The sequence below is a fragment of the Silurus aristotelis genome (assembly GCF_946808225.1).
Source record: "Silurus aristotelis genome assembly, chromosome: 13".
NCBI classification, from domain to species: Eukaryota; Metazoa; Chordata; class Actinopteri; order Siluriformes; family Siluridae; genus Silurus; species Silurus aristotelis.
In genome coordinates this window covers 6,942,616-6,964,067 of record NC_139586.1, presented here as the reverse complement: position 1 = coordinate 6,964,067, position 21,452 = coordinate 6,942,616, and positions in this window count along the sequence as shown.

The following is a 21,452-nucleotide window of genomic DNA, read 5'->3' as shown; positions in this document are numbered from 1 at the left end:
GAATTAGATCCATAGTAGCAGAGCATCATTTGGATTAAAGTCATAGGAGCACAACATAATTAGCATTAGAGCTATAGTAGCAGCACAGTGTTTCACATCAGGGCCCTGGCAGCACAACATAGCACAACATAATTTGAATTAAAGTCATAGTAGCACAACATTGTTCTGCTACTATAGCTCTAATGCTACCTATGTTGTGCTACTATGGCTCTGATTCGAATCATGTTGTGCTGCTAGGGCCCTGATGTGAATCACAGTTAGCATTAGAGTTTTAGTAGCAGTACAGTGTTTCACATGAGGGCCCTAGCAGAACAACATGATTCGAATCAGAGCCATAGTTGGCCCACATGATTTGTATTGGAGTCATATTGGCATTACATAATTAGCATTAATGCTACGGTAGCACAACAGTGTTTCACATCAAGGCCATAGTAGCACAACATAATTGAATTTAGAGCCATAGCAGTACTTCATCATTTGAAGTGAAACCATAGCAGCAGCAGCACAGTGTTTCACATCAGGGCCATAATCAGCACACCATAATTTGAATTAGAGCCATAGTAGCACCACATCATTTAAATTGGAGTCGAACAACAATTTAAATTAGAGTTAGAGCAGCATTGCATAATTAGCATTAAAGCTATGGTAGCACAACAGTGTTTTACATCAGGGCCAGGACAGCACAGCATAATTAGAATTTGGGCCACAGTAGCAGAACAGTGTTTCTCACTAGGGCCATAGCAGCACAACTAAATTTAAATTGGAGAGATAGTATTCCAGCATAATTAGCATTAGATCTATAGTAGCACCACAGTGTTTCACATCAGGGCCCTAGCAGCACAACATAATTTGAATTAGAGCCATAGTAGCAGAGCATCATTTGAATTGGAGCCATAGTTGGCCAACATAAATCGGATTATCGTCATAGCAGCACAACATAATTTGAATTAGTCATAGTAGCATAAAATAGGTAGCATTTGAGCTATAGTAGCAGAACAATGTTATGCTACTATGACTTTAATTATAATTATGTTGTGCTGCTAGGGCCCTTATGTGAAACACAGTTAGCATTAGAGCTATAGTAGCAGTCGAGTGTTTCACATCAAGGCCATAGTGGCACAACATAATTTAAATAAGAGCCATAGTAGCACTGCATCATTTAAATTGGAGTCATAGTTGGCCAACATAATTTGATTTATAGTCATAGCAGCACTGCATAATTAGCATTAGAGCTATAGTTGCAGAACAGCACAATATAATTTAAATTAGAACCATAGCAGCACAACCTAATATACATGTGCACTTTTGTATAACATAATTTAAATTTGGACCATGGTGGCACAACAGTAATTTGAATTAGAGCCATAGTAGCACATCATTTGAATTGGAGTTATATTTGGCCAAAATAATTTGATTTAGAGTCATAGTAGCACAACATTGTTCTGCTACTATAGCTCTAATGCTACCTATGTTGTGCTACTATGGCTCTGATTCGAATTATGTTGTGCTGCTAGGGCCCTGACGTAAAACACCGGGAGCATTAGAGCTACAGTAGCAGCACAGCGTTTCACATCAGGGCCCTAGCAGCACAACATAATTAGCATTAGAGCTATAGTAGCAGCACAGTGTTTCACATCAGGGCCCTGGCAGCACAACCTAATTTAAATTAAGTCATAGTAGCACAACATTGTTCTGCTACTATAGCTCTAATGCTACCTATGTTGTGCTACTATGGCTTTAATTCGAATCATGTTGTGCTGCTAGGGCCCTGATGTGAAACACAGTTAGCCTTAGAGCTATAGTAGTAGTACAGTGTTTCACATAAGGACCAGGACAGCACAGCATAGCATAATTTGAATTTAGGCCACAGTAGCGGAACAGTGTTTCCCACTAGGGCCACAGCAGCACAACAAAATTTTAATTGGAGAGATAGTATCTCAGCATAATTAGCATTAGATCTATAGTAGCACCACAGTGTTTTACATCAGGGCCCTAGCAGCACAACATAATTTGAATTAGAGCCATAGTAGCAGAGCATCATTAGACTTAGGGCCATAGTTGGCCAAGATCATTTGGATTAGAGTCATGGGAGCACAACACAAGAAAGCATTAGAGCTATAGTAGCAGCACAGTGTTTCACATCAAGGCCCTGGCAGCACAACATAGCACAACATAATTTGAATTAAAGTCATAGTAGCACAACATTGTTCTGCTGCTATAGCTCTAATGCTACCTATGTTGTGCTACTATGGCTCTAATTCAAATCATGTTGTGCTGCTAGGGCCCTGAGGTGAATCACAGTGAGCATTAGAGCTATAGTAGCAGTACAGTGTTAAACATGAGGGCCCTAGCAGCACAACATAATTTGAATTAGAGCCATAGTAGCAGAGCATCATTTGACTTAGGGCCATAGTTGGCCAAGATCATTTGGATTAGAGTCATGGCAGCACTGCATATATAGCATTACAGCTATAGTAGCAAAACAGTGTTTCACATCAAGGTCATAGTGGCACAACATAATGTAATTTAGAGCCATAGTAGTACTTCATCATTTGAATTGAAACCATAGCAGCACAACAGTGTTTCACATCAGGGCCCTAGCAGCACAACCTTATTTGAATTAGAGCCATAGTAGCACAACATAATTAGCATTAGAGCTATCGTAGCAGAGCAATGTTGTGCTACTAAGGCTCTAATTCAAATTAGGTTGTGCTGCTAGGGCCCTGATGTGAAATACTGTTCCGCTACTATAGCTGTAATGCTAACTGTGTTTCACATCAGGCCCCTAGCAGCACAACATAATTTGAATTAGAGTCATAGTAGCAGAGCATCATTCGACTTAGAGCCATAGTTGGCCAACATAAATCGGATTATAGTCATAGCACCGCAACATAATTAGCATTAGAGCTATTATAGCAGCACAGTGTTTCACATCAGGGCCCTGGCAGCACAAGCTATTTTGAATTAAGTCATAGTAGCACAACATTGTTCTGCTACTATAGCTCTAATGCTACCTATGTTGTGCTACTATGGCTCTAATTCGAATCGTGTTGGGCTGCTGGGGCCCTGATGTGAAACACAGTTAGCATTAGAGCTATAGTAGCAGTACAGTGTTTCACATGAGGGCCCTAGCAGCACACCATAATTTGTATTGGAGTCATATTGGCATTACATAATTAGCATTAATGCTACGGTAGCACAACAGTGTTTTCCATCAGGGCCAGGACAGCACAGCATTATTTGAATTTGGGCCACAGTAGCGGAACAGTGTTTCCCACTAGGGCCATAGCAGCACAACAAAATTTAAATTGGAGAGATGGTTGCCCAACATTATTAGCATTAGATCTATTGTAGCAGAACAGTGTTTCACATCAGGCCCTAGCAGCACAACGTAATTTGAATTAGATCCATAGTAGCAGAGCATCATTTGGATTAGAGTCATAGGAGCACAACATAATTAGCATTAGAGCTATAGTAGCAGCACAGTGTTTCACATCAGGGCCCTGGCAGCACAACATAGCACAACATAATTTGAATTAAAGTCATAGTAGCACAACATTGTTCTGCTGCTATAGCTCTAATGCTACCTATGTTGTGCTACTATGGCTTTAATTCAAATCATGTTGTGCTGCTAGGGCCCTGAGGTGAATCACAGTGAGCATTAGAGCTATAGTAGCAGTACAGTGTTAAACATGAGGGCCCTAGCAGCACAACATAATTTGAATTAGAGCCATAGTAGCAGAGCATCATTTGACTTAGGGCCATAGTTGGCCAAGATCATTTGGATTAGAGTAATGGCAGCACTGCATATATAGCATTACAGCTATAGTAGCAAAACAGTGTTTCACATCAAGGTCATAGTGGCACAACATAATGTAATTTAGAGCCATAGTAGTACTTCATCATTTGAATTGAAACCATAGCAGCACAACAGTGTTTCACATCAGGGCCCAAGCAGCACAACCTTATTTGAATTAGAGCCATAGTAGCACAACATAATTAGCATTAGGGCTATCGTAGCAGAGCAATGTTGTGCTACTAAGGCTCTAATTCAAATTAGGTTGTGCTGCTAGGGCCCTGATGTGAAATACTGTTCCGCTACTATAGCTGTAATGCTAACTGTGTTTCACATCAGGCCCCTAGCAGCACAACATAATTTGAATTAGAGTCATAGTAGCAGAGCATCATTCGACTTAGAGCCATAGTTGGCCAACATAAATCGGATTATAGTCATAGCACCGCAACATAATTAGCATTAGAGCTATTATAGCAGCACAGTGTTTCACATCAGGGCCCTGGCAGCACCAGCTATTTTAAATTAAGTCATAGTAGCACAACATTGTTCTGCTACTATAGCTCTAATGCTACCTATGTTGTGCTACTATGGCTCTAATTCGAATCGTGTTGGGCTGCTAGGGCCCTAATGTGAAACACAGTTAGCATTAGAGCTATAGTAGTAGTACAGTGTTTCACATAAGGACCAGGACAGCACAGCATAGCATAATTTGAATTTAGGCCACAGTAGCGGAACAGTGTTTCCCACTAGGGCCACAGCAGCACAACAAAATTTAAATTGGAGAGATAGTATCTCAGCATAATTAGCATTAGATCTATAGTAGCACCACAGTGTTTTACATCAGGGCCCTAGCAGCACAACATAATTTGAATTAGAGCCATAGTAGCAGAGCATCATTTGACTTAGGGCCATAGTTGGCCAAGATCATTTGGATTAGAGTCATGGGAGCACAACACAATTAGCATTAGAGCTATAGTAGCAGCACAGTGTTTCACATCAAGGCCCTGGCAGCACAACATAGCACAACATAATTTGAATTAAAGTCATAGTAGCACAACATTGTTCTGCTGCTATAGCTCTAATGCTACCTATGTTGTTCTACTATGGCTCTAATTCAAATCATGTTGTGCTGCTAGGGCCCTGAGGTGAATCACAGTGAGCATTAGAGCTATAGTAGCAGTACAGTGTTAAACATGAGGGCCCTAGCAGCACAACGTAATTTTAATTAGAGTCATAGTTGGCCAACATAATTTAAATTAGAGTCATGGCAGCACTGCATATATAGCATTACAGCTATAGTAGCAAAACAGTGTTTCACATCAAGGTCATAGTGGAAATTACATTACATAATGTAATTTAGAGCCATAGTAGTACTTCATCATTTGAATTGAAACCATAGCAGCACAACAGTGTTTCACATCAGGGCCCTAGCAGCACAACCTTATTTGAATTAGAGCCATAGTAGCACAACATAATTAGCATTAGAGCTATCGTAGCAGAGCAATGTTGTGCTACTAAGGCTCTAATTCAAATTAGGTTGTGCTGCTAGGGCCCTGATGTGAAATACTGTTCCGCTACTATAGCTGTAATGCTAACTGTGTTTCACATCAGGCCCCTAGCAGCACAACATAATTTGAATTAGAGTCATAGTAGCAGAGCATCATTCGACTTAGAGCCATAGTTGGCCAACATAAATCGGATTATAGTCATAGCACCGCAACATAATTAGCATTAGAGCTATTATAGCAGCACAGTGTTTCACATCAGGGCCCTGGCAGCACCAGCTATTTTGAATTAAGTCATAGTAGCACAACATTGTTCTGCTACTATAGCTCTAATGCTACCTATGTTGTGCTACTATGGCTCTAATTCGAATCGTGTTGGGCTGCTGGGGCCCTGATGTGAAACACAGTTAGCATTAGAGCTATAGTAGCAGTACAGTGTTTCACATGAGGGCCCTAGCAGCACACCATAATTTGAATTAGAGTCATAGTTGGCCCACATGATTTGTATTGGAGTCATATTGGCATTACATAATTAGCATTAATGCTACGGTAGCACAACAGTGTTTTCCATCAGGGCCAGGACAGCACAGCATTATTTGAATTGGAGAGATGGTTGCCCAACATTATTAGCATTAGATCTATTGTAGCAGAACAGTGTTTCACATCAGGCCCTAGCAGCACAACGTAATTTGAATTAGATCCATAGTAGCAGAGCATCATTTGGATTAAAGTCATAGGAGCACAACATAATTAGCATTAGAGCTATAGTAGCAGCACAGTGTTTCACATCAGGGCCCTGGCAGCACAACATAGCACAACATAATTTGAATTAAAGTCATAGTAGCACAACATTGTTCTGCTACTATAGCTCTAATGCTACCTATGTTGTGCTACTATGGCTCTGATTCGAATCATGTTGTGCTGCTAGGGCCCTGATGTGAATCACAGTTAGCATTAGAGTTTTAGTAGCAGTACAGTGTTTCACATGAGGGCCCTAGCAGAACAACATGATTCGAATCAGAGCCATAGTTGGCCCACATGATTTGTATTGGAGTCATATTGGCATTACATAATTAGCATTAATGCTACGGTAGCACAACAGTGTTTCACATCAAGGCCATAGTAGCACAACATAATTGAATTTAGAGCCATAGCAGTACTTCATCATTTGAAGTGAAACCATAGCAGCAGCAGCACAGTGTTTCACATCAGGGCCATAATCAGCACACCATAATTTGAATTAGAGCCATAGTAGCACCACATCATTTAAATTGGAGTCGAACAACAATTTAAATTAGAGTTAGAGCAGCATTGCATAATTAGCATTAAAGCTATGGTAGCACAACAGTGTTTTACATCAGGGCCAGGACAGCACAGCATAATTAGAATTTGGGCCACAGTAGCAGAACAGTGTTTCTCACTAGGGCCATAGCAGCACAACTAAATTTAAATTGGAGAGATAGTATTCCAGCATAATTAGCATTAGATCTATAGTAGCACCACAGTGTTTCACATCAGGGCCCTAGCAGCACAACATAATTTGAATTAGAGCCATAGTAGCAGAGCATCATTTGAATTGGAGCCATAGTTGGCCAACATAAATCGGATTATCGTCATAGCAGCACAACATAATTTGAATTAGTCATAGTAGCATAAAATAGGTAGCATTTGAGCTATAGTAGCAGAACAATGTTATGCTACTATGACTTTAATTATAATTATGTTGTGCTGCTAGGGCCCTTATGTGAAACACAGTTAGCATTAGAGCTATAGTAGCAGTCGAGTGTTTCACATCAAGGCCATAGTGGCACAACATAATTTAAATAAGAGCCATAGTAGCACTGCATCATTTAAATTGGAGTCATAGTTGGCCAACATAATTTGATTTATAGTCATAGCAGCACTGCATAATTAGCATTAGAGCTATAGTTGCAGAACAGCACAATATAATTTAAATTAGAACCATAGCAGCACAACCTAATATACATGTGCACTTTTGTATAACATAATTTAAATTTGGACCATGGTGGCACAACAGTAATTTGAATTAGAGCCATAGTAGCACATCATTTGAATTGGAGTTATATTTGGCCAAAATAATTTGATTTAGAGTCATAGTAGCACAACATTGTTCTGCTACTATAGCTCTAATGCTACCTATGTTGTGCTACTATGGCTCTGATTCGAATTATGTTGTGCTGCTAGGGCCCTGACGTAAAACACCGGGAGCATTAGAGCTACAGTAGCAGCACAGCGTTTCACATCAGGGCCCTAGCAGCACAACATAATTAGCATTAGAGCTATAGTAGCAGCACAGTGTTTCACATCAGGGCCCTGGCAGCACAACCTAATTTAAATTAAGTCATAGTAGCACAACATTGTTCTGCTACTATAGCTCTAATGCTACCTATGTTGTGCTACTATGGCTTTAATTCGAATCATGTTGTGCTGCTAGGGCCCTGATGTGAAACACAGTTAGCCTTAGAGCTATAGTAGTAGTACAGTGTTTCACATAAGGACCAGGACAGCACAGCATAGCATAATTTGAATTTAGGCCACAGTAGCGGAACAGTGTTTCCCACTAGGGCCACAGCAGCACAACAAAATTTAAATTGGAGAGATAGTATCTCAGCATAATTAGCATTAGATCTATAGTAGCACCACAGTGTTTTACATCAGGGCCCTAGCAGCACAACATAATTTGAATTAGAGCCATAGTAGCAGAGCATCATTAGACTTAGGGCCATAGTTGGCCAAGATCATTTGGATTAGAGTCATGGGAGCACAACACAAGAAAGCATTAGAGCTATAGTAGCAGCACAGTGTTTCACATCAAGGCCCTGGCAGCACAACATAGCACAACATAATTTGAATTAAAGTCATAGTAGCACAACATTGTTCTGCTGCTATAGCTCTAATGCTACCTATGTTGTGCTACTATGGCTCTAATTCAAATCATGTTGTGCTGCTAGGGCCCTGAGGTGAATCACAGTGAGCATTAGAGCTATAGTAGCAGTACAGTGTTAAACATGAGGGCCCTAGCAGCACAACATAATTTGAATTAGAGCCATAGTAGCAGAGCATCATTTGACTTAGGGCCATAGTTGGCCAAGATCATTTGGATTAGAGTCATGGCAGCACTGCATATATAGCATTACAGCTATAGTAGCAAAACAGTGTTTCACATCAAGGTCATAGTGGCACAACATAATGTAATTTAGAGCCATAGTAGTACTTCATCATTTGAATTGAAACCATAGCAGCACAACAGTGTTTCACATCAGGGCCCTAGCAGCACAACCTTATTTGAATTAGAGCCATAGTAGCACAACATAATTAGCATTAGAGCTATCGTAGCAGAGCAATGTTGTGCTACTAAGGCTCTAATTCAAATTAGGTTGTGCTGCTAGGGCCCTGATGTGAAATACTGTTCCGCTACTATAGCTGTAATGCTAACTGTGTTTCACATCAGGCCCCTAGCAGCACAACATAATTTGAATTAGAGTCATAGTAGCAGAGCATCATTCGACTTAGAGCCATAGTTGGCCAACATAAATCGGATTATAGTCATAGCACCGCAACATAATTAGCATTAGAGCTATTATAGCAGCACAGTGTTTCACATCAGGGCCCTGGCAGCACAAGCTATTTTGAATTAAGTCATAGTAGCACAACATTGTTCTGCTACTATAGCTCTAATGCTACCTATGTTGTGCTACTATGGCTCTAATTCGAATCGTGTTGGGCTGCTGGGGCCCTGATGTGAAACACAGTTAGCATTAGAGCTATAGTAGCAGTACAGTGTTTCACATGAGGGCCCTAGCAGCACACCATAATTTGTATTGGAGTCATATTGGCATTACATAATTAGCATTAATGCTACGGTAGCACAACAGTGTTTTCCATCAGGGCCAGGACAGCACAGCATTATTTGAATTTGGGCCACAGTAGCGGAACAGTGTTTCCCACTAGGGCCATAGCAGCACAACAAAATTTAAATTGGAGAGATAGTATCTCAGCATAATTAGCATTAGATCTATAGTAGCACCACAGTGTTTTACATCAGGGCCCTAGCAGCACAACATAATTTGAATTAGAGCCATAGTAGCAGAGCATCATTAGACTTAGGGCCATAGTTGGCCAAGATCATTTGGATTAGAGTCATGGGAGCACAACACAAGAAAGCATTAGAGCTATAGTAGCAGCACAGTGTTTCACATCAAGGCCCTGGCAGCACAACATAGCACAACATAATTTGAATTAAAGTCATAGTAGCACAACATTGTTCTGCTGCTATAGCTCTAATGCTACCTATGTTGTGCTACTATGGCTCTAATTCAAATCATGTTGTGCTGCTAGGGCCCTGAGGTGAATCACAGTGAGCATTAGAGCTATAGTAGCAGTACAGTGTTAAACATGAGGGCCCTAGCAGCACAACATAATTTGAATTAGAGCCATAGTAGCAGAGCATCATTTGACTTAGGGCCATAGTTGGCCAAGATCATTTGGATTAGAGTCATGGCAGCACTGCATATATAGCATTACAGCTATAGTAGCAAAACAGTGTTTCACATCAAGGTCATAGTGGCACAACATAATGTAATTTAGAGCCATAGTAGTACTTCATCATTTGAATTGAAACCATAGCAGCACAACAGTGTTTCACATCAGGGCCCTAGCAGCACAACCTTATTTGAATTAGAGCCATAGTAGCACAACATAATTAGCATTAGAGCTATCGTAGCAGAGCAATGTTGTGCTACTAAGGCTCTAATTCAAATTAGGTTGTGCTGCTAGGGCCCTGATGTGAAATACTGTTCCGCTACTATAGCTGTAATGCTAACTGTGTTTCACATCAGGCCCCTAGCAGCACAACATAATTTGAATTAGAGTCATAGTAGCAGAGCATCATTCGACTTAGAGCCATAGTTGGCCAACATAAATCGGATTATAGTCATAGCACCGCAACATAATTAGCATTAGAGCTATTATAGCAGCACAGTGTTTCACATCAGGGCCCTGGCAGCACAAGCTATTTTGAATTAAGTCATAGTAGCACAACATTGTTCTGCTACTATAGCTCTAATGCTACCTATGTTGTGCTACTATGGCTCTAATTCGAATCGTGTTGGGCTGCTGGGGCCCTGATGTGAAACACAGTTAGCATTAGAGCTATAGTAGCAGTACAGTGTTTCACATGAGGGCCCTAGCAGCACACCATAATTTGAATTAGAGTCATAGTTGGCCCACATGATTTGTATTGGAGTCATATTGGCATTACATAATTAGCATTAATGCTACGGTAGCACAACAGTGTTTTCCATCAGGGCCAGGACAGCACAGCATTATTTGAATTGGAGAGATGGTTGCCCAACATTATTAGCATTAGATCTATTGTAGCAGAACAGTGTTTCACATCAGGCCCTAGCAGCACAACGTAATTTGAATTAGATCCATAGTAGCAGAGCATCATTTGGATTAAAGTCATAGGAGCACAACATAATTAGCATTAGAGCTATAGTAGCAGCACAGTGTTTCACATCAGGGCCCTGGCAGCACAACATAGCACAACATAATTTGAATTAAAGTCATAGTAGCACAACATTGTTCTGCTACTATAGCTCTAATGCTACCTATGTTGTGCTACTATGGCTCTGATTCGAATCATGTTGTGCTGCTAGGGCCCTGATGTGAATCACAGTTAGCATTAGAGTTTTAGTAGCAGTACAGTGTTTCACATGAGGGCCCTAGCAGAACAACATGATTCGAATCAGAGCCATAGTTGGCCCACATGATTTGTATTGGAGTCATATTGGCATTACATAATTAGCATTAATGCTACGGTAGCACAACAGTGTTTCACATCAAGGCCATAGTAGCACAACATAATTGAATTTAGAGCCATAGCAGTACTTCATCATTTGAAGTGAAACCATAGCAGCAGCAGCACAGTGTTTCACATCAGGGCCATAATCAGCACACCATAATTTGAATTAGAGCCATAGTAGCACCACATCATTTAAATTGGAGTCGAACAACAATTTAAATTAGAGTTAGAGCAGCATTGCATAATTAGCATTAAAGCTATGGTAGCACAACAGTGTTTTACATCAGGGCCAGGACAGCACAGCATAATTAGAATTTGGGCCACAGTAGCAGAACAGTGTTTCTCACTAGGGCCATAGCAGCACAACTAAATTTAAATTGGAGAGATAGTATTCCAGCATAATTAGCATTAGATCTATAGTAGCACCACAGTGTTTCACATCAGGGCCCTAGCAGCACAACATAATTTGAATTAGAGCCATAGTAGCAGAGCATCATTTGAATTGGAGCCATAGTTGGCCAACATAAATCGGATTATCGTCATAGCAGCACAACATAATTTGAATTAGTCATAGTAGCATAAAATAGGTAGCATTTGAGCTATAGTAGCAGAACAATGTTATGCTACTATGACTTTAATTATAATTATGTTGTGCTGCTAGGGCCCTTATGTGAAACACAGTTAGCATTAGAGCTATAGTAGCAGTCGAGTGTTTCACATCAAGGCCATAGTGGCACAACATAATTTAAATAAGAGCCATAGTAGCACTGCATCATTTAAATTGGAGTCATAGTTGGCCAACATAATTTGATTTATAGTCATAGCAGCACTGCATAATTAGCATTAGAGCTATAGTTGCAGAACAGCACAATATAATTTAAATTAGAACCATAGCAGCACAACCTAATATACATGTGCACTTTTGTATAACATAATTTAAATTTGGACCATGGTGGCACAACAGTAATTTGAATTAGAGCCATAGTAGCACATCATTTGAATTGGAGTTATATTTGGCCAAAATAATTTGATTTAGAGTCATAGTAGCACAACATTGTTCTGCTACTATAGCTCTAATGCTACCTATGTTGTGCTACTATGGCTCTGATTCGAATTATGTTGTGCTGCTAGGGCCCTGACGTAAAACACCGGGAGCATTAGAGCTACAGTAGCAGCACAGCGTTTCACATCAGGGCCCTAGCAGCACAACATAATTAGCATTAGAGCTATAGTAGCAGCACAGTGTTTCACATCAGGGCCCTGGCAGCACAACCTAATTTAAATTAAGTCATAGTAGCACAACATTGTTCTGCTACTATAGCTCTAATGCTACCTATGTTGTGCTACTATGGCTTTAATTCGAATCATGTTGTGCTGCTAGGGCCCTGATGTGAAACACAGTTAGCCTTAGAGCTATAGTAGTAGTACAGTGTTTCACATAAGGACCAGGACAGCACAGCATAGCATAATTTGAATTTAGGCCACAGTAGCGGAACAGTGTTTCCCACTAGGGCCACAGCAGCACAACAAAATTTAAATTGGAGAGATAGTATCTCAGCATAATTAGCATTAGATCTATAGTAGCACCACAGTGTTTTACATCAGGGCCCTAGCAGCACAACATAATTTGAATTAGAGCCATAGTAGCAGAGCATCATTAGACTTAGGGCCATAGTTGGCCAAGATCATTTGGATTAGAGTCATGGGAGCACAACACAAGAAAGCATTAGAGCTATAGTAGCAGCACAGTGTTTCACATCAAGGCCCTGGCAGCACAACATAGCACAACATAATTTGAATTAAAGTCATAGTAGCACAACATTGTTCTGCTGCTATAGCTCTAATGCTACCTATGTTGTGCTACTATGGCTCTAATTCAAATCATGTTGTGCTGCTAGGGCCCTGAGGTGAATCACAGTGAGCATTAGAGCTATAGTAGCAGTACAGTATTAAACATGAGGGCCCTAGCAGCACAACATAATTTGAATTAGAGCCATAGTAGCAGAGCATCATTTGACTTAGGGCCATAGTTGGCCAAGATCATTTGGATTAGAGTCATGGCAGCACTGCATATATAGCATTACAGCTATAGTAGCAAAACAGTGTTTCACATCAAGGTCATAGTGGCACAACATAATGTAATTTAGAGCCATAGTAGTACTTCATCATTTGAATTGAAACCATAGCAGCACAACAGTGTTTCACATCAGGGCCCTAGCAGCACAACCTTATTTGAATTAGAGCCATAGTAGCACAACATAATTAGCATTAGAGCTATCGTAGCAGAGCAATGTTGTGCTACTAAGGCTCTAATTCAAATTAGGTTGTGCTGCTAGGGCCCTGATGTGAAATACTGTTCCGCTACTATAGCTGTAATGCTAACTGTGTTTCACATCAGGCCCCTAGCAGCACAACATAATTTGAATTAGAGTCATAGTAGCAGAGCATCATTCGACTTAGAGCCATAGTTGGCCAACATAAATCGGATTATAGTCATAGCACCGCAACATAATTAGCATTAGAGCTATTATAGCAGCACAGTGTTTCACATCAGGGCCCTGGCAGCACAAGCTATTTTGAATTAAGTCATAGTAGCACAACATTGTTCTGCTACTATAGCTCTAATGCTACCTATGTTGTGCTACTATGGCTCTAATTCGAATCGTGTTGGGCTGCTGGGGCCCTGATGTGAAACACAGTTAGCATTAGAGCTATAGTAGCAGTACAGTGTTTCACATGAGGGCCCTAGCAGCACACCATAATTTGTATTGGAGTCATATTGGCATTACATAATTAGCATTAATGCTACGGTAGCACAACAGTGTTTTCCATCAGGGCCAGGACAGCACAGCATTATTTGAATTTGGGCCACAGTAGCGGAACAGTGTTTCCCACTAGGGCCATAGCAGCACAACAAAATTTAAATTGGAGAGATGGTTGCCCAACATTATTAGCATTAGATCTATTGTAGCAGAACAGTGTTTCACATCAGGCCCTAGCAGCACAACGTAATTTGAATTAGATCCATAGTAGCAGAGCATCATTTGGATTAGAGTCATAGGAGCACAACATAATTAGCATTAGAGCTATAGTAGCAGCACAGTGTTTCACATCAGGGCCCTGGCAGCACAACATAGCACAACATAATTTGAATTAAAGTCATAGTAGCACAACATTGTTCTGCTGCTATAGCTCTAATGCTACCTATGTTGTGCTACTATGGCTTTAATTCAAATCATGTTGTGCTGCTAGGGCCCTGATATGAATCACAGTGAGCATTAGAGCTATAGTAGCAGTACAGTGTTTCACATGAGGGCCCTAGCAGCACAACGTAATTTTAATTAGAGTCATAGTTGGCCAACATAATTTTGAATTAGAGTCATTGCAGCACTGCATATATAGCATTACAGCTATAGTAGCAAAACAGTGTTTCACATCAAGGTCATAGTGGCACAACATAATGTAATTTAGAGCCATAGTAGTACTTCATCATTTGAATTAGAGCCATAGTAGCACAACATTATTAGCATTAGAGCTATCGTAACAGAGCAATGTTGTGCTACTAAGGCTCTAATTCAAATTAGGTTGTGCTGCTAGGGCCCTGATGTGAAATACTGTTCCGCTACTATAGCTGTAATGCTAACTGTGTTTCACATCAGGCCCCTAGCAGCACAACATAATTTGAATTAGAGTCATAGTAGCAGAGCATCATTTGACTTAGAGCCATAGTTGGCCAACATAAATCGGATTATAGTCATAGCACCGCAACATAATTACTACTATGGCTTTAATTCGAATCATGTTGTGCTGCTAGGGCCCTGATGTGAAACACAGTTAGCCTTAGAGCTATAGTAGTAGTACAGTGTTTCACATAAGGACCAGGACAGCACAGCATAGCATAATTTGAATTTAGGCCACGGTAGCGGAACAGTGTTTCCCACTAGGGCCATAGCAGCACAACAAAATTTAAATTGGAGAGATAGTATCTCAGCATAATTAGCATTAGATCTATAGTAGCACCACAGTGTTTTACATCAGGGCCCTAGCAGCACAACATAATTTGAATTAGAGCCATAGTAGCAGAGCATCATTTGACTTAGGGCCATAGTTGGCCAAGATCATTTGGATTAGAGTCATGGGAGCACAACACAAGAGAGCATTAGAGCTATAGTAGCAGCACAGTGTTTCACATCAAGGCCCTGGCAGCACAACATAGCACAACATAATTTGAATTAAAGTCATAGTAGCACAACATTGTTCTGCTGCTATAGCTCTAATGCTACCTATGTTGTGCTACTATGGCTCTAATTCAAATCATGTTGTGCTGCTAGGGCCCTGAGGTGAATCACAGTGAGCATTAGAGCTATAGTAGCAGTACAGTGTTAAACATGAGGGCCCTAGCAGCACAACATAATTTGAATTAGAGCCATAGTAGCAGAGCATCATTTGACTTAGGGCCATAGTTGGCCAAGATCATTTGGATTAGAGTAATGGCAGCACTGCATATATAGCATTACAGCTATAGTAGCAAAACAGTGTTTCACATCAAGGTCATAGTGGCACAACATAATGTAATTTAGAGCCATAGTAGTACTTCATCATTTGAATTGAAACCATAGCAGCACAACAGTGTTTCACATCAGGGCCCAAGCAGCACAACCTTATTTGAATTAGAGCCATAGTAGCACAACATAATTAGCATTAGAGCTATCGTAGCAGAGCAATGTTGTGCTACTAAGGCTCTAATTCAAATTAGGTTGTGCTGCTAGGGCCCTGATGTGAAATACTGTTCCGCTACTATAGCTGTAATGCTAACTGTGTTTCACATCAGGCCCCTAGCAGCACAACATAATTTGAATTAGAGTCATAGTAGCAGAGCATCATTCGACTTAGAGCCATAGTTGGCCAACATAAATCGGATTATAGTCATAGCACCGCAACATAATTAGCATTAGAGCTATTATAGCAGCACAGTGTTTCACATCAGGGCCCTGGCAGCACCAGCTATTTTAAATTAAGTCATAGTAGCACAACATTGTTCTGCTACTATAGCTCTAATGCTACCTATGTTGTGCTACTATGGCTCTAATTCGAATCGTGTTGGGCTGCTAGGGCCCTAATGTGAAACACAGTTAGCATTAGAGCTATAGTAGTAGTACAGTGTTTCACATAAGGACCAGGACAGCACAGCATAGCATAATTTGAATTTAGGCCACAGTAGCGGAACAGTGTTTCCCACTAGGGCCACAGCAGCACAACAAAATTTAAATTGGAGAGATAGTATCTCAGCATAATTAGCATTAGATCTATAGTAGCACCACAGTGTTTTACATCAGGGCCCTAGCAGCACAACATAATTTGAATTAGAGCCATAGTAGCAGAGCATCATTTGATTTAGGGCCATAGTTGGCCAAGATCATTTGGATTAGAGTCATGGGAGCACAACACAATTAGCATTAGAGCTATAGTAGCAGCACAGTGTTTCACATCAAGGCCCTGGCAGCACAACATAGCACAACATAATTTGAATTAAAGTCATAGTAGCACAACATTGTTCTGCTGCTATAGCTCTAATGCTACCTATGTTGTTCTACTATGGCTCTAATTCAAATCATGTTGTGCTGCTAGGGCCCTGAGGTGAATCACAGTGAGCATTAGAGCTATAGTAGCAGTACAGTGTTAAACATGAGGGCCCTAGCAGCACAACGTAATTTTAATTAGAGTCATAGTTGGCCAACATAATTTAAATTAGAGTCATGGCAGCACTGCATATATAGCATTACAGCTATAGTAGCAAAACAGTGTTTCACATCAAGGTCATAGTGGAAATTACATTACATAATGTAATTTAGAGCCATAGTAGTACTTCATCATTTGAATTGAAACCATAGCAGCACAACAGTGTTTCACATCAGGGCCCTAGCAGCACAACCTTATTTGAATTAGAGCCATAGTAGCACAACATAATTAGCATTAGAGCTATCGTAGCAGAGCAATGTTGTGCTACTAAGGCTCTAATTCAAATTAGGTTGTGCTGCTAGGGCCCTGATGTGAAATACTGTTCCGCTACTATAGCTGTAATGCTAACTGTGTTTCACATCAGGCCCCTAGCAGCACAACATAATTTGAATTAGAGTCATAGTAGCAGAGCATCATTCGACTTAGAGCCATAGTTGGCCAACATAAATCGGATTATAGTCATAGCACCGCAACATAATTAGCATTAGAGCTATTATAGCAGCACAGTGTTTCACATCAGGGCCCTGGCAGCACCAGCTATTTTGAATTAAGTCATAGTAGCACAACATTGTTCTGCTACTATAGCTCTAATGCTACCTATGTTGTGCTACTATGGCTCTAATTCGAATCGTGTTGGGCTGCTGGGGCCCTGATGTGAAACACAGTTAGCATTAGAGCTATAGTAGCAGTACAGTGTTTCACATGAGGGCCCTAGCAGCACACCATAATTTGAATTAGAGTCATAGTTGGCCCACATGATTTGTATTGGAGTCATATTGGCATTACATAATTAGCATTAATGCTACGGTAGCACAACAGTGTTTTCCATCAGGGCCAGGACAGCACAGCATTATTTGAATTGGAGAGATGGTTGCCCAACATTATTAGCATTAGATCTATTGTAGCAGAACAGTGTTTCACATCAGGCCCTAGCAGCACAACGTAATTTGAATTAGATCCATAGTAGCAGAGCATCATTTGGATTAAAGTCATAGGAGCACAACATAATTAGCATTAGAGCTATAGTAGCAGCACAGTGTTTCACATCAGGGCCCTGGCAGCACAACATAGCACAACATAATTTGAATTAAAGTCATAGTAGCACAACATTGTTCTGCTACTATAGCTCTAATGCTACCTATGTTGTGCTACTATGGCTCTGATTCGAATCATGTTGTGCTGCTAGGGCCCTGATGTGAATCACAGTTAGCATTAGAGTTTTAGTAGCAGTACAGTGTTTCACATGAGGGCCCTAGCAGAACAACATGATTCGAATCAGAGCCATAGTTGGCCCACATGATTTGTATTGGAGTCATATTGGCATTACATAATTAGCATTAATGCTACGGTAGCACAACAGTGTTTCACATCAAGGCCATAGTAGCACAACATAATTGAATTTAGAGCCATAGCAGTACTTCATCATTTGAAGTGAAACCATAGCAGCAGCAGCACAGTGTTTCACATCAGGGCCATAATCAGCACACCATAATTTGAATTAGAGCCATAGTAGCACCACATCATTTAAATTGGAGTCGAACAACAATTTAAATTAGAGTTAGAGCAGCATTGCATAATTAGCATTAAAGCTATGGTAGCACAACAGTGTTTTACATCAGGGCCAGGACAGCACAGCATAATTAGAATTTGGGCCACAGTAGCAGAACAGTGTTTCTCACTAGGGCCATAGCAGCACAACTAAATTTAAATAGGAGAGATAGTATTCCAGCATAATTAGCATTAGATCTATAGTAGCACCACAGTGTTTCACATCAGGGCCCTAGCAGCACAACATAATTTGAATTAGAGCCATAGTAGCAGAGCATCATTTGAATTGGAGCCATAGTTGGCCAACATAAATCGGATTATCGTCATAGCAGCACAACATAATTTGAATTAGTCATAGTAGCATAAAATAGGTAGCATTTGAGCTATAGTAGCAGAACAATGTTATGCTACTATGACTTTAATTATAATTATGTTGTGCTGCTAGGGCCCTTATGTGAAACACAGTTAGCATTAGAGCTATAGTAGCAGTCGAGTGTTTCACATCAAGGCCATAGTGGCACAACATAATTTAAATAAGAGCCATAGTAGCACTGCATCATTTAAATTGGAGTCATAGTTGGCCAACATAATTTGATTTATAGTCATAGCAGCACTGCATAATTAGCATTAGAGCTATAGTTGCAGAACAGCACAATATAATTTAAATTAGAACCATAGCAGCACAACCTAATATACATGTGCACTTTTGTATAACATAATTTAAATTTGGACCATGGTGGCACAACAGTAATTTGAATTAGAGCCATAGTAGCACATCATTTGAATTGGAGTTATATTTGGCCAAAATAATTTGATTTAGAGTCATAGTAGCACAACATTGTTCTGCTACTATAGCTCTAATGCTACCTATGTTGTGCTACTATGGCTCTGATTCGAATTATGTTGTGCTGCTAGGGCCCTGACGTAAAACACCGGGAGCATTAGAGCTACAGTAGCAGCACAGCGTTTCACATCAGGGCCCTAGCAGCACAACATAATTAGCATTAGAGCTATAGTAGCAGCACAGTGTTTCACATCAGGGCCCTGGCAGCGCAACCTAATTTAAATTAAGTCATAGTAGCACAACATTGTTCTGCTACTATAGCTCTAATGCTACCTATGTTGTGCTACTATGGCTTTAATTCGAATCATGTTGTGCTGCTAGGGCCCTGATGTGAAACACAGTTAGCCTTAGAGCTATAGTAGTAGTACAGTGTTTCACATAAGGACCAGGACAGCACAGCATAGCATAATTTGAATTTAGGCCACAGTAGCGGAACAGTGTTTCCCACTAGGGCCACAGCAGCACAACAAAATTTAAATTGGAGAGATAGTATCTCAGCATAATTAGCATTAGATCTATAGTAGCACCACAGTGTTTTACATCAGGGCCCTAGCAGCACAACATAATTTGAATTAGAGCCATAGTAGCAGAGCATCATTAGACTTAGGGCCATAGTTGGCCAAGATCATTTGGATTAGAGTCATGGGAGCACAACACAAGAAAGCATTAGAGCTATAGTAGCAGCACAGTGTTTCACATCAAGGCCCTGGCAGCACAACATAGCACAACATAATTTGAATTAAAGTCATAGTAGCACAACATTGTTCTGCTGCTATAGCTCTAATGCTACCTATGTTGTGCTACTATGGCTCTAATTCAAATCATGTTGTGCTGCTAGGGCCCTGAGGTGAATCACAGTGAGCATTAGAGCTATAGTAGCAGTACAGTGTTAAACATGAGGGCCCTAGCAGCACAACATAATTTGAATTAGAGCCATAGTAGCAGAGCATCATTTGACTTAGGGCCATAGTTGGCCAAGATCATTTGGATTAGAGTCATGGCAGCACTGCATATATAGCATTACAGCTATAGTAGCAAAACAGTGTTTCACATCAAGGTCATAGTGGCACAACATAATGTAATTTAGAGCCATAGTAGTACTTCATCATTTGAATTGAAACCATAGCAGCACAACAGTGTTTCACATCAGGGCCCTAGCAGCACAACCTTATTTGAATTAGAGCCATAGTAGCACAACATAATTAGCATTAGAGCTATCGTAGCAGAGCAATGTTGTGCTACTAAGGCTCTAATTCAAATTAGGTTGTGCTGCTAGGGCCCTGATGTGAAATACTGTTCCGCTACTATAGCTGTAATGCTAACTGTGTTTCACATCAGGCCCCTAGCAGCACAACATAATTTGAATTAGAGTCATAGTAGCAGAGCATCATTCGACTTAGAGCCATAGTTGGCCAACATAAATCGGATTATAGTCATAGCACCGCAACATAATTAGCATTAGAGCTATTATAGCAGCACAGTGTTTCACATCAGGGCCCTGGCAGCACCAGCTATTTTGAATTAAGTCATAGTAGCACAACATTGTTCTGCTACTATAGCTCTAATGCTACCTATGTTGTGCTACTATGGCTCTAATTCGAATCGTGTTGGGCTGCTGGGGCCCTGATGTGAAACACAGTTAGCATTAGAGCTATAGTAGCAGTACAGTGTTTCACATGAGGGCCCTAGCAGCACACCATAATTTGAATTAGAGTCATAGTTGGCCCACATGATTTGTATTGGAGTCATATTGGCATTACATAATTAGCATTAATGCTACGGTAGCACAACAGTGTTTTCCATCAGGGCCAGGACAGCACAGCATTATTTGAATTGGAGAGATGGTTGCCCAACATTATTAGCATTAGATCTATTGTAGCAGAACAGTGTTTCACATCAGGCCCTAGCAGCACAACGTAATTTGAATTAGATCCATAGTAGCAGAGCATCATTTGGATTAAAGTCATAGGAGCACAACATAATTAGCATTAGAGCTATAGTAGCAGCACAGTGTTTCACATCAGGGCCCTGGCAGCACAACATAGCACAACATAATTTGAATTAAAGTCATAGTAGCACAACATTGTTCTGCTACTATAGCTCTAATGCTACCTATGTTGTGCTACTATGGCTCTGATTCGAATCATGTTGTGCTGCTAGGGCCCTGATGTGAATCACAGTTAGCATTAGAGT